Here is a 14386-nt window from a genome sequence, read left to right as displayed (position 1 = left end):
AGCTCCTGCTGGGGGGGGGCGGGGGGGGGGGCTGTGGCTGCCGGGTGCAGCCAGGGTCCGGACCTGCCCGGGGCCGCGGGAGGGTGGGGAAGGGAGTTTCAGACGCGCCTAAGAGAGGGGCACGGGTCTGTACTTGGGGCAGGGGGACTTACTGCTGGGCTTGTGTTGGCCATGAGGGGAAATGAGCCACAAAGCAGACAGCCCCAGGGCCACCGGGCTCAGCAGGTGGGTCTCCCTACGTCTGAGCTCCAGACGCCAAAGCTTCATCCAGAGGTGGCCGCACCTGTGACCTGCCCATCACGCTCTTCCACGACCACTGCTGAGGGTCACCGGTCTCCTTAACCCCTCCCTGCAGGCGATGAGGAAGACATCTCTGAGCCCCTGTGCCTCCCTCTTGCTAATCTGAAGCCAGCCCCCCCCCATCAGTCCTCCTTGTTTCAGTTTTTCCCTCTGCTTTGTGCCTGGAACCCCCAGAACCCTCTGCATCCTATCCCTGCCACAGACACCTGCTCAGGCATCCCCAGGGCCTGAGCTTTCTCCCCACGTGCCACCTTCTCCTTCTTGTCTCGTCCACGCGTAGTTCTTCTGACCATGTGGACGCTGGCAGATCCCACGTCATCCTTCCCAGCTCTCGGCTCCTCCCTCGGCATCACTGCCTGGGCCTCCTTGTGCTCAACACGGGGTCCCCCACCTGCCTTAACTCATCCGGCAGCACCACCATACACCTGCCGCCCAAGCCAGCGACAGGGGAGTCCCCCTCAGTCCCCACCTCCCCAGATTCTTGTCCTTACAACAGTTACTTTCCAAATGTCACTCAAGTCTATTTGCTCCTCCCATTCTGCACCACCTCTTGGTTCTGGTCCACACGACCTCCCAGTAGACATGTCCCAGCCTCCACCCTGGGCTCCCTGCCCCAACCTCACTGCACCTGACCAACCTCCTGCACCTCCCCATCCTCTTCACCAAGCACCATTCCTTTCTCTCTCTCCCTCTGTTTTTTAATTTATTTTTATTTGTATAAAAGGCAGAGTTAGAGAGGAGAGACAGAGAGATCTTCCATCTGCTGGTTCACTCCCCAAATGGCTGCAATGGCCAGGGCTGGGCCAGACTGAAGCCAGGAGCCAGCAGTTTCATCTGGGTCTCCCACGTGGGTGCAGGGGCCCAAGCATTTGGGCCATCTTCCGATACTTTCCCAGGCATATTAGCAGGGAGCAGGATTGGAAGTGGTGCAGCCGGGACTTGAACTGGCACCCATATGGGATGCCAGCACCACAGGTGGTGGCTTTACCTGTCATGCCACAGCGCTGGCCCCTGTTTCTTTCTTTTTTGTTTCCAACTTAATTTTTTAGATAACATTTTTAATTTACATTGTATTTAAAGTCTTAATATCTGACTAAATAAAGTGTTCAACAAACAAAAGTAAAAAGACTAGTTCTGGAGGAAAACAGGCAAGGGCTACAAATAACAACCAGACGAAGACGTTCAGCTCCACTCATACAGAGCACATTTTAAAATGGTCACAAAATCATGAAAACTACAGCAGTATATAATTCCTATCAATTTTTACACAAATATTTAAAAGCAAGCTTGACAGTACACCGTATCTGCAGCAAAATTGATATACAAAGTCATTTCTTTCTTTATTGTGATTTTTTAAGATGTATGTACTTATTTGAAAGAGAGGGTGAGGCAGAGTTAGAGAGAAAGAGAGAGAGAGAGAGAGAGAGAGAGAGAGAGAGAGAGAGAGAGATCTTCCATGTGCTGGTTCACTCCCCAAATGGCTGCAATGGCTGGGGCTGGGCCAGGCTGAAGCCAGAAGCCTCATCCGGGTCTCCCACATGAATGCAGGGGCACAAGGACTTGAGTCATCTTCCTCTGCTCTCCCAGGCACACTAGCAGGGAGCTGGATTGAAAGAGGAGGAGCTGGGACTCGAACCAGTGCCCCTATGGGAATGGCAGTGCAGCAGGGGGCGGCCCCACCTGCTACACCACAATGCTGGTCGTTCAGTTTTATTTTTTTAATTTTAGCTCCCACATCTAAAGGAGAATATGTGGTATTTGTCTTTCTGTGTCTGGCTTATTTCACTCAACACAATATCCTACAGTTCCAACCATTTTGCTGCAAATGATAGAATGTCATTCTTTTTCATAGCTGAATAATGTTACATTGTGTATATGTAAAAGTGGGTATATATCTTTATATTTCTTTATCTTTCCCCTTGGTTGATTCCCTGTTTTGGCCATTGCAAACAGTGCTGCTATAAACACGGTGGAAGCACCATTACTTTCCTTGTAGCACTTCTATCTACTGCTACATTTATTTCCTAGTCTGTGCCCCTCCCACCCTAATAGAAGTTCTCTGAGGTAGGAAACTGTGTATGTCTTGTACCGTTCTCCTCATCGACATGCTTTCTATTCCTTTTTCCATTCTAGGTTTTCTGCCTATCTCAATGCAGACTTTCCCATTGCAAGTGTTCGACGGCCACCGTGGCTGGCAGCTTCTGGATTAGACATCGCCGCTCAACACTTCCTCATCCTGTCCTACTGGCTTCACTCGTGCCCTCTGCTACTGGCCTCGTGGCAGGTTCAGCTGCCCGCTGCAATGCCAGCTTCCCACGTGAGCACCAGGAAATCCCTGCTATTCTGCTTCCAATCCAGCTCCCTGCTAATGTGCCTGGGAAAGCAGCAGAGGATGGCCCAAGTGCTTGGGGCCCTGCACCCATGTGGGAGACCCAGATGGAGCTCCAGGCTACCGGCTTCAGCCTGACCCAGCCCTGATTGTTGTGGGCATTTGAGAAGAGAACCAGTGGGTGAAAGCTTGCTCTTTCTCTATAACTCTGCCTTTCACATAAATAAAATAAATTATTTTAGATATTTATGTCAAAGGCAGAGCTGAGAGGGGGGGAGGATTTTCCAACTGCTTGTTCTCTCCCCAAATGGCTACAATGGCCGGGACTGGGCCAGGCAAAGCCAGGAGCCAAGAACTCCATCCAGGTCTCCTACATGGGTGGCAGGGGTCCAAGCCTGTGGGCCATCCTCCACTCTTTTTCCAGGCGCATTAGCAGGGAGCCAGATCAGAAATGGAGTAGCAGGGATTCGAACTGGTGCTCCTATGAGAAGCTGGCGCTACAGCCGGCGGCTTAACCTGCTGCACCACAGTGCAGCCCCAAAGAAAATCTGAAGAAAAAAAAAAAAAGAATAGATGAGATATTTGAATCATTGATCAATCTATTTACTCCACAAGCAACCTCAGAGAGCCTACCGTGTTTCCAGTAATGGGCTAAGTATTGAATTAGGTGGCCCACAAATATTTCTCGCCCAAGAAGGTCACAGTCTAGTAGGAGGCAGACAGGTCCGTCCACATTTACCAGACAGTGCAAGGGGACTTGAGAGAAGTCCCAGGAAAACGCATTAAAGTTGACTTGAGCGCAAAAGCAATTTTTGAAATCCCTGCACAACTTTTTGTGGTCTGCATTTTCCACCACCTTTTTGAAAGCCCCTCATTTGTGCAAATTGTAGGAACCCGTCAGGTCTGTCTGGAGGAGCCCAGCAAAGCCTGGCAGGAGTGAGGCTTTCTAGACGTGCCTTGAAGTAGAACCCAGCCAGGCCGATGAGGAAGAAGAAGAGGTGAAGACGGCTCTCGGCACAGGCAGAAGTGTGTGAGAGAACACCTCACTTCGGGAGCTCTGGGACATCAGGCGGGAGGGGAAGATGGAGCGGTGGGCGGGGCCTCTGTCTCAGAGACGCCCAGGTGCGGGGAGCCATTTAGTTTTCCATGTGGGAGGAGGGCCTGATTTGATCAGAGAGGTTCTATGAAGCTCCACCTGAAAATTGGTGGTGTTTACAAGGAAGAGAGATGGGAGGCAGGAAGAGCAATCAGGAGGCAAGAGGCTGTGGGACCTGAACCAATGCAACGGCAAAGAAAGGGAAGAGACGGGGTTGGTGCTGTGGTGTAGGGGTAAAGCCACCGCCTGCAGTGCCAGCACCCAACACGGGCACCAGTTCTAGTCCTGCCTGCTCCACTTCCGATCCAGCTCTCTGCTGTGGCCTGGGAAAGCAGTAGAAGATGGTCCAAGTCCTTGGGCCCCTGCACCCGTGTGGGAGACCTGGAAGAAGCTCCTGGCTCCTGGCTTCTGATAGGCTCAGCTCTGGCCATTGCAACCATTTGGGGAATGAACCAGCAGATGGAAGATTCTCTCTCTATCTCTCTCTCTCTCCCTCTCTCCCTCTCTCTCTGCTTCTGCCTCTCTGTAACTCTGCTTTTCAAATAAATAAATAAATCTTTAAAAAGAAAAAAAAAGGGGGGGGAAGAGGAGGAGACAGGTGTGAAAGACCTGGGTAGCCAGGGGAGGAAGTTGGGAGCCGTGGTCTAGAGATGAGCTTGGTTTCGTTGGTTTTTCAGTTCCCAAGGGGCTCCCAGGACTGTCCTCCGCCCTTGTGGGTGCTAGTCTGTGGTACCAAAAGAGCTGCAGCTGTAGATGCAGACTTGGGAGCCATCAGCTTAGAGGAGGGGCTTGAAATTCAGGAAGTGAATTTCCATGTGATCAGAAGCCAGCTGAGAGGGTTGGAGAGCCTGGCCACGAGCAGAGCGCCCATTGTGCATGGGAACTCGGGGGCTGAGAGCTGCCCCCTCAGAGCCCACCAGGTCCCCAAGGGCATGCTGAAGCTGGGGATACGGGGATCCGTAGACTGGAGTCACACGGCTTCTGTTTGCAGTAGTTTCTCTTATTTTTATTTTATTTTTTTATTTTTTTGACAGGCAGAGTGGACAGTGAGAGAGAGAGACAGAGAGAAAGGTCTTCCTTTGCCGTTGGTTCACTCTCCAATGGCTGCCGCGGCCAGCACGCTGCAGCCGGCGCACCGCGCTGATCCGATGGCAGGAGCCAGGTGTTTTTCCTGGTCTCCCATGGGGTGCAGGCCCCAAGCACTTGGGCCATCCTCCACTGCACTCCCTGGCCACAGCAGAGAGCTGGCCTGGAAGAGGGGCAACCAGGACGGAATCCAGTGCCCTGACTGGGACTAGAACCCGGTGTGCCGGCGCCGCAAGCCGGAGGATTAGCCTAGTGAGCCGCAGCGCCGGCCAGTAGTTTCTCTTTATACTGAGAACAGGAGTGGTACCTCAAAATTTTCAGAGGAAGATGGAAATAAAAGATAAGTTTATTTTGATGTTAAAAAAAATTGAGATCCTTAGGGCCAGCGCTGTGGTGTAGCGGGTGAAGCCGCCGCCTGCGGTGCCAGCATCCCATATGGGTGCCAGTTCTAGTCCCAGCTGTTCCTCTTCCGATCCAGCTCTCTGCTATGGCCTGGAAAGCAGTAGAGGATGGCTCAAGTGTTTGGGCCCCTGCGCCCGCATGGGAGACCAGGAAGAAGTTCCTGGCTCCTGGCTTCGGATCAGCATAGCGCGCCAGCCGTAGTGGCCATTTGGGGAGCGAGCCAGTGGATGGAAGATCTCTCTCTCTCTGTCTCCTCCTCCTCCTCCTCCACCTCCTCCTCCTCCTCTCTCTGTGTAACTCTTTCAAATAAATAAATAAATCTTTAAACACATTGAGATCCATGCATAGTGTTTTCATAATACTCATTTGTTGTTAACTTTTTGAAGACCCCTTTGTATGCATGCATTTCAGAACTTCTTGCACCAAAACAAACTTCTCTTGTAACGCTATTTTCCGTGACCTTTTGGAAGTCCCCTCACAGCCGTGCACAGGAGCCTCCCTTGAGCTTATGAGAGGTCTTGTACCCGGTGAACGTCTCCCCAGTCTGCGACAATAGCTTGCAAAGTGACTCTGAGGACATGGTCTTCTGTGATCCTTGCAACAGCTCCTGGGAATACACTCATAGAGTCATCTGTGGATGGGGACACCTGGGCCCAAGAAGTTACATGACGTCCCCAAGGTCAAATGGCAAACCCAAATTCACGTTGTCTGACTTTAGGCCCCTGTACTCACGATATCATTGAAGAGGGGTGGGGGAGGCACCCCAGATTTCTCCCGTTGGCTCTATTGCTCAGGAGGTAAGGCCTCCAGTGCCGGGCAAAACAGCCCAGTAGTGATTAAGTTTGGGAAGAGGCATTCAGACCATGAAGCCGTGTGGTCCTCTATTTTTGTTTCTGTAGGGGCATCCATCTTGCAAAGCATGAAGGCTAATACGGCAGCTAAGACCTAGAGTCGAAAGGGAGCCCCGCGGGGAGGTGGCGTCGGAGGGAGTTCTGCATCGCGCCTGGCCAGCTGAACAGACTCGGGTTTTTGTAGCATGGAGGGAAAATAATCGAGGGCCGCCTCCCCCTCACCGTGCCTGCATCTGCCCTGGGAGGGGAAGTGAAAGCAGAACACTGGGGACGTGGTCATGGGAGAAGAGGGAAGTAAGAAAGACGCAGCTGGGTGGGCACGGAGGGTCCCCCTGATCAAAGATCAGAGAGGGAAAAGCAGAAGGCGGCCCACCCGTCACTCCTGACCCCTCACATGGATTTCAGGGACCAGGTCCAGCCCCAAACACAGACATAGAGCAAGTGCTCACTTAATGTTAACTCTGCGGGGGCAAAGAGAAGAGAAACGGGAGAGGAAGAGCCACAGAAAAAGTGCGAGAGGAGAGGAGAGGAAGGAGCTCCCTGGGAAAGAGGGGTAGAGAAGGACATGAAGGGAGAGGTATAATTGCACGTAGAATCATCGCACGGAAGGCCCGGTGCAGTTGCCAAAGGAGGTCTGCAATTTTTGTCCTGTGTTTCCTAGCAACCAAAGCAAGGAGGGAAACATAATCAGTTATAACATTCCTGGAGTCCATAAGATAAAAACAGCAGTTGCTCAGGGAAAAAAAGAAAAAAAAAAAAAAACACCTCCTGTGGCTCCTCTCGAGGAGGTGGGGAACACCGTGTTGTATAGCCCGTCCCCAGCAACATTCCGACAATAAATATAGAATCAGATTCCAAGCAGTTGTCCCTCAGCACATTCAGCACATCTTCTGTGTGGGTGATTGACATATTGCCAAATGCCGCTTAGTACATGGAAGTGGTCAAAAACATTTCTTGCATGTAAGAGATCTCTGACGATTTGGCTTGGTTTTCAATGATAAAAGTTACAACATATGGGTACTGGGATGTCAAAGGTCTTCCTGGCACCCACGCTGTCACTTCCAGTCTAAGCCCAGGGCAGACATCACCAATCTATTGCTGAACTCTTCCTTTCTGGGACGTCACCTCCTAGTTCCTCCCAACATATTAGTAGGTTTCTTCTTACCTACCAGCTTGAGCTCATCTTCCCACTCTAATCACAGGGATTCACGTCTCCTCTGAGCAATGCTCTGTGACTATTATTCCTTATAACAAATTTTTATTTAAAGATTTATTTTATTTTTGTTTGAAAGTCAAAGTGGGCCGGCGCCGCGGCTCACTAGGCTAATCCTCCGCCTTGTGGCGCCAGCACACTGGGTTCTAGTCCCGGTCGGGGCACCGGATTCTGTCCCGGTTGCCCCTCTTCCAGGCCAGCTCTCTGCTGTGGCCAGGGAGTGCAGTGGAGGATGGCCCAAGTGCTTGGGCCCTGCACCCCATGGGAGACCAGGAGAAGCACCTGGCTCCTGCCATCGGATCAGCGCGGTGCGCCGGCTGCAGCACGCCAGCTGCGGCAGCCATTGGAAGGTGAACCAACAGCAAAAGGAAGACCTTTCTCTCTGTCTCTCTCTCTCTCTCACTGTCCACTCTACCTGTCAAAAAAAAAAAAAAGTCAAAGTGACAGAGAGACTGGGAGAGGGAGAGAGAGAAAGAGATCTTCCATCCATTGGTTCACTCCCCAAATGGCCACAATAGCAGAGGTTAGGCCAGGCAGAAGCTGAAAGCCCAGAGCTTTATTCAGGTCTCCCACATGGGTGCAGGGCCCAAGCACTTGGGCCATCCTTGTTGCTTTTCCAGGTGTGTTAGCAGGGAGCTGGATCAGAAGCAGAGTAGCAGAGTACCTGGGACCTGAACCAGAACACCAAGCTGGGATACCGGCATTGCAAGCAACAGGTTAACCCATTGTGCCACAAGGCCAGTCCCTATATAATACAAATTTTTTTCATTTTATTTTATTTTGACAGGCAGAGTGGACAGTGAGAGAGAGAGACAGAGAGAAAGGTCTTCCTTTGCCATTGGTTCACCCTCCAATGGCCGCAGCAGCTGATCCGATGGCAGGAGCCAGGTACTCATCCTGGTCTCCCATGGGGTGCAGGCCCCAAGCACTTGGGCCATCCTCCACTGCATTCCCTGGCCACAGCAGAGAGCTGGCCTGGAAGAGGGGCAACTGGGACAGAATCCAGCGCCCCGACCGGGACTAGAACCTGGTGTGCCGGCGCCGCAAGGCGGAGGATTAGCCTAGTGAGCCGCGGCACCAGCTCAATAATACGATTTTAATACAAAGGAAGCAATAGAGAGTTTAAAGTAACAGTGGCAGGCAAAAAAGAGGAAATGTTCTATGTAGATAAGTAATGACCAAGCATTGCAGTCTGAGAGGCAAACAAACAGAAGGAAATCTGATATCCTACAACAGGCGTGGGCTGGGGCAAGGACCAAACCGAAACCCAAGGTTGCTGCAGAGTTCCGACCACGCCTGTCATACAACAGAGAGAATGGGATGGGACGGGGAGGGGTGTCCTGGGCACACACACATATTTGGATTTGTTTTTAGAAGAAGAAACAACACAGTGCTCTTAGTGGACCCCAAAGTGAAAGCCGCATAGAAGAGTCTTAGAACGGTGTGGCCACTATCAACCCTGTGGGCCATACCTCCCTTAGCACTTGACTTTGCGCTTGGCCTTGTTTTTACCCATGAGACATTAGCAAATCTGAGCAAGGACTTCTAAGTGCTTAGAAATGGAATGTTCCTTCTGGGAACCCAGGCCCCATGCCAGGAGGAAGCTCAAACGGCCACAGGAAACGCGGCCCTTGGCTGGCAACCTTGAAGTTCCTCCCCAGGAAGACAAGGAGCAGGTGCAGGGTGAAAGATAGCAAATGTGAAAAAGAGAAGGAGGCCGTGGGTGCTCACTCAGGAAAGGCGTCTCGGGGAGTAAGCCCTTGTCCGGGCCCCTGCGTGGGCGTGACAGCGGGGAGTGACAACTCTCACATTCCAGATCCACCAGGAAAACTGCTTTCTAAAGAGTGGGTTAGGGGTCAGCGATGTGGCGCAGGCGGTTACGCCGCTCCTTGTGACACCAGCGTCCCCTAACAGAGCGACGAGTGGGGTTTCGGCTGCTCCACTTCTGATCCTGCTTCCTGCTTATACTCCTGGGAGAGCAGCAGAACATGGATGGTCCAAGTGCTTGGGCCCCTGACACCCATGAGGGAGACAAGGATGAAGTTCCTGCCTCCTGGCTTCAGTCTGGCCCAGCCTTAGCAGTGGGGGCTCTATGGGAAGTGAACCAGACGATGGAAGATCTCTCTCTCTCTCTGTCTCTCTCTCTCTCTGTCTCTCCTTTTCTTCCTCTCTCTGTCACTCTGCCTTTCAAATAAATAAAATAAATCTTAAAAATATAGATATTTTTTAAAAATAGTGGAGTTCTGCCTGGGGAGCGAAGTTCAAGGATGGAGGAGGGCCTGAAAATGAAAGAACCTCGGTTTGAAACCCTAAAGAACTCTACCCCTTAAAATACAGGCCACAGGGACTTGCTGTGGGGCCTCTAACCCAACTGTTCGCTTCCCCCCAGGCACCCTAAGACAATTTCCGTCTTTTGACAGACCTACTTAACATTGAACTGTCAGGCAATTCTGTCAGCCAAGGAAGGGGCTTACCAATGACCTTCGCATCTGCAATTACCTATGCTAATTAACAGAGTATTTTATTCACAACCGTAAGCAGAAAGCCAACAATATGCTAGGAAGGGGCGCCGGATTCTGTCCCGGTTGCCCCTCTTCCAGGCCAGCTCTCTGCTGTGGCCAGGGAGTGCAGTGGAGGATGGCCCAGGTGCTTGGGCCCTGCACCCCATGGGAGACCAGGAAAAGCACCTGGCTCCTGGCTCCTGCCATCGGATCAGCGCGGTGCACCGGCCGCAGCGCGCCGGCCGCGGCGGCCATTGGAGGGTGAACCAACGGCAAAAGGAAGACCTTTCTCTCTGTCTCTCTCTCTCACTGTCCACTCTGCCTATCAAAAAAAAAAAAAAAAATATGCTAGGAAAACCAACAGCGTCAAAGAGAAGGTCTGAGCTGAACCATCGGGAGAATTGACCTTGGAGGAAAACACAGGTGATTAAAGGAAGAAGGAAGGATTTTATAAAAACTGCAGTGACCATCGTCAGAGAAACTTGGGAAGACGCTGCAGTCGGCAACCAGAGGTGGCTATGAACAAAGCACAATCAAAGACGCAACAGGAAACTTTCAACAAAATGATGACTCATAAATAAGACACAGTGAAAGACCAAACAGCTGATGTGGACTCAAGAAATCTCACGGAAGGAAGAGCAGACACGCCGAGAGGCAGGACGTATGAAAGAGCATGGGAGCCGGCGCCGCGGCTCACTAGGCTAATCCTCCGCCTAGCGGCGCCAGCACACCGGGTTCTAGTCCCGGTCGGGGCGCCGGATTCTGTCCCGGTTGCCCCTCTTCCAGGCCAGCCCTCTGCTGTGGCCAGGGAGTGCAGTGGAGGATGGCCCAGGTGCTTGGGCCCTGCACCCCATGGGAGACCAGGAAAAGCACCTGGCTCCTGGCTCCTGCCATCGGATCAGCGCCGTGCGCCGGCCGCAGCGCGCCAGCCGCGGCGGCCATTGGAGGGTGAACCAACGGCAAAGGAAGACCTTTCTCTCTGTCTCTCTCTCTCTCACTGTCCACTCTGCCTGTCAAAAAATAAAAATAAAAAAAAAATAAAAAATAAAAAAGAGCATGGGGGACAGACCCAGGAGGCCCCACTGCTGTCTCATTAGCAAAGAAGAGAGAAAAATGAGGGAGAGAAAGCACCCAAACCAGGACCAGCATTACGGCACAGCAGGTTAAGCCAATGCCTGCAATGCCAGAATCCCATATGGGCACTGGTTTAAGTCCTGGCTGCTCCACTTCCGATCCAGCTCCCTGCCAATGCACCTGGGAGAGCAGCAGCAGATAGCCCAAGCAGTGGAGGCTCCAGGAGGCCTGCGTCTTTGATTTGTGCATTAATGAAGCCCAGTGCCTTCATCAGTGTGTGACACCCAGGAAGCATCAGGAAATATTTGCTGAACTGACTGAAAATCTAGACCCATTCTGGCAAGATTTCATAAGCCCAGATAGAAACAGGGAATCCTAAAATCTTTGGGTTTTCCTACAAAAGAACAAGAAACAGAGCTGGAGCTGGCATTGTGGCATAGCAGGTAAAGCTGCTGCCTGTGGTGCCGGCATCCCTTATGGGCACTGGTTCCAGTCTCGGCTGCTCCACTTCTGATCCAGCTCCCTGCTGATGGCTTAAGAAAGCAGTGGAGAATGGCCTAACTGCTTGGGCCCCTGCACCCGTGTGGGAGACCCAGAAGAAGCTCCAGGCTCTTGGCTTCGGCCTGGCCAAGCTCCAGCAGTTACAGGCATTTGGGGAGTAAACCAGCAGATGAAAGATCTCTCTCTCTCTCTCTCTCTCTCTCTCTCTCTCTCTCTCTGCCTTTCCAGTAAAATAAATATAAATGAAAGTTGTTCAAAGGTAGCCTAAGGCCTTTAAATAAAAAAATCTACTTCCATGAGCCTTTTCTCAGAAAGCTCTTAGAGGACACGCTCCACCAAAACAAGAGAGGAAGATGTGGAATTTGGCAAACAGGAGGTTGGCCCAGGGATGTGGCTGAGAGATCCCCGGGGTGTGGGGTCAGAGCTGTGCAACAGCCCTAGAGGGCAAGCAGTCCCACTAGGGCAGGAGGAGGCAGCTTCAGGACAGCTGTCTCCAGAAAAAGAGATAGTGTTAGGTTACCGCAGAGACTGAAGAAAATGACCAACCCTGTTTGAATCCTAGATACACTCAACCAGTGTCCTTGTAGCTGGATGAGACTCAGAGCTGATCAGACGAGGGTGCCTTCCAGCGGTGAGCCCCCTTGGAGGGAAACGCAGCCTGGACCCATGTGCAGCCCAGAGCGGGATCCTGGGCACACTGGCTCACCTTTCCAATGGGAAAACCTCTGCCTCCAACTGAACACGGAACAGATGGAGCTCACGGGATAACTTGGTGGGTGTTCCCATCCCATTTTGAATAAGCCCTATACCAGCATTCTGGTGAGATAGACAGTGAGAGAGAGAGAGAGAGAGAAAGGTTTTCCTTTTTCCGTTGGTTCACCCCCCAAGAGGCCGCTACGGCCAGTGTGCTGCAGCTGGCGCGCTACACTGATCTGAAGCCAGGAGCCAGGTGCTTCTCCTGGTCTCCCACGCGGGTGCAGGGCCCAAGCACTTGGGCCATCCTCCACTGCAAACCGTCTGCACGCTTCTGCTGGCACGCAGGCTAGATAAGAAGCCTCAGGTTCTCCCGCCCCATGATAGACAAACACGCTCACCAGACAGCTGGAGGCTGGTGCTGGGAGGAAACGGACAGGAAGCCCACACCCGCACATTCCATAGCAGAAGGTTGATGGGTAACATCTGATCGAGAAGTGCCCACACAAGCACGCTATGCAGGAACACGGGGGCAGCAGCAGGACTTACAAGACAATGTCTTTGGGATCAGAAATCGGCATCGGGAAGATGAGGAAGGGACTTTTTTTTATTATTTTTAAAAGATTTATTTTATTTATTTGAAAGAGTTACAGAGAGAGATAGAGACAGAGAGGTCTTCCATCTGCTGGTTCACTCCCCAGATGGCCACAATGGCTGGAGCTGTACATCCGAAGCCAGGAGCCAGGAGCTTCTTCTGGGTCTCTGATGGGGGTGCAAGGGCCCAAGGACCTGGGCCATCTTCTACTGCTTCCCCAGGCCACAGCAGAGAGCTGGATCGGAAGAAGAGGAGCTGGGAATAGAACCAGCGCCCATATGGGATGCTGGCGCCTCAGGCCAGGGCTTTAACCCGCTGTGCCACAGCACTGGTCCTCTTATTATTTTTATTAAAGGCACCTAACTTTGGAAAATAATGAAGTGAGTATGCTGGCATAATAATGCAACCTCATTCACTGCATGTTTGAGGTTTGAAACAAGATTACAAAATTGTAGGGTGGGCATTTGGCATTAGCGATTAGGACGCTGCTCGGGATGACCGCATCCCATCTTGGAGTGCCTGGAAATGAGCCCCAGCTCCTGCTCCCACGTCCAGCATCCTGCTAATGCATTTTGGGGGCAGCAGATGATGCTCAGGCAGTTGGCTCCCTGCCACCCTTGTGGGAGACCTGGATTAAGTGCCTGGTTCCAGGCCATTGCATAGCTCTCTGCCTCTTAAATAAGTAAATACTCATTGGTGGCAAATGGAAAAGATAGATCTATTTTAATATGAAAAAAAATTTGAAGTTCAGGGCCACCACCTATGGCACTAGCATCTCATATGGGTGCCTGTTTGAGTCCTGGCTGCTCCACTTCTGATCCAGCTCTCTGCTATCGCCTGGGAAAGCAGTGGAAAAGGGCCCAAGTGTTTGGGTCCCTGCATCCATGTGGGAGACTCAGAAGAAGCTCCTGGCTCCCGGCTTCAGACCAGCCCAGCCTTGGCCAGTTCAGCCATTTGGGGAGTGAATCAGCAGATGGAAGATCTCACGCTGTCTCTCTGTAATTCTGCCTTTCAAATAAATCTTTTTTTAAAAAAAAAATTGAAATCCTTGTTCCCAAGTCCTCATTTAAAAGCTCATGAAAGGGGCCGGTATTGTGGTGTAGCTGGTAAAGCCGCCACCTGCATCACAAGCATCCCATTTGGGCACCCGTTCATGTTCTGGCTGCTCCACTTCTGATCCAGCTCCGTGCTAACGGCCTGGGAGAGGCGATGGAAGATGGCCCAAGTGTCTGGGCAACTGCCATCCTTATGGGAGACCCAGATGAAGCTCCAGGCTCCTGACTTCAGCCTGGCCCAACTCTAGCCATTGGGGCCATCTAAGGAGTGAACCAGGGGCCCGCTCTGTGGCGTAGCAGGCTGAGCCTTTACCTGCTGTGCCGGCATCCCATAGGGGTGCCTGTTTGAGACCAGGCTGATCCACTTCTGATCCAGCTTTCTGCTATGGCCTGGGAAAGCAGTGGAAGATGGCCCAAGTGCTTGGGCCCCTGCACCCACATGGGAGATCAGGAAGAAGCTCCTGGCTTCAGATCGGTGCAGCTCCAGCCGTTGCAGCCAAGTGGGGATGAATGAGTGGATGGAAGACCTTTCTCTCTCTCTCTCTCTCTCTCTCTCTCTCTCTCTCTCTGCCTCTCTTTCTCTCTCTGTGTAAGTCTTTCAAATAAATAAATAAATCTTTTTTTAAAAAAAAAGGAGTGAACCAGCAGGTAGAAAATATCTCTCCCCCTCTCTCTCGCTCTCTTTCTCTT

Source organism: Oryctolagus cuniculus, chromosome 12, assembly GCF_964237555.1.
Source record: "Oryctolagus cuniculus chromosome 12, mOryCun1.1, whole genome shotgun sequence".
Lineage (NCBI taxonomy): Eukaryota > Metazoa > Chordata > Mammalia > Lagomorpha > Leporidae > Oryctolagus > Oryctolagus cuniculus.
This window is presented reverse-complemented; position numbering follows the sequence as displayed.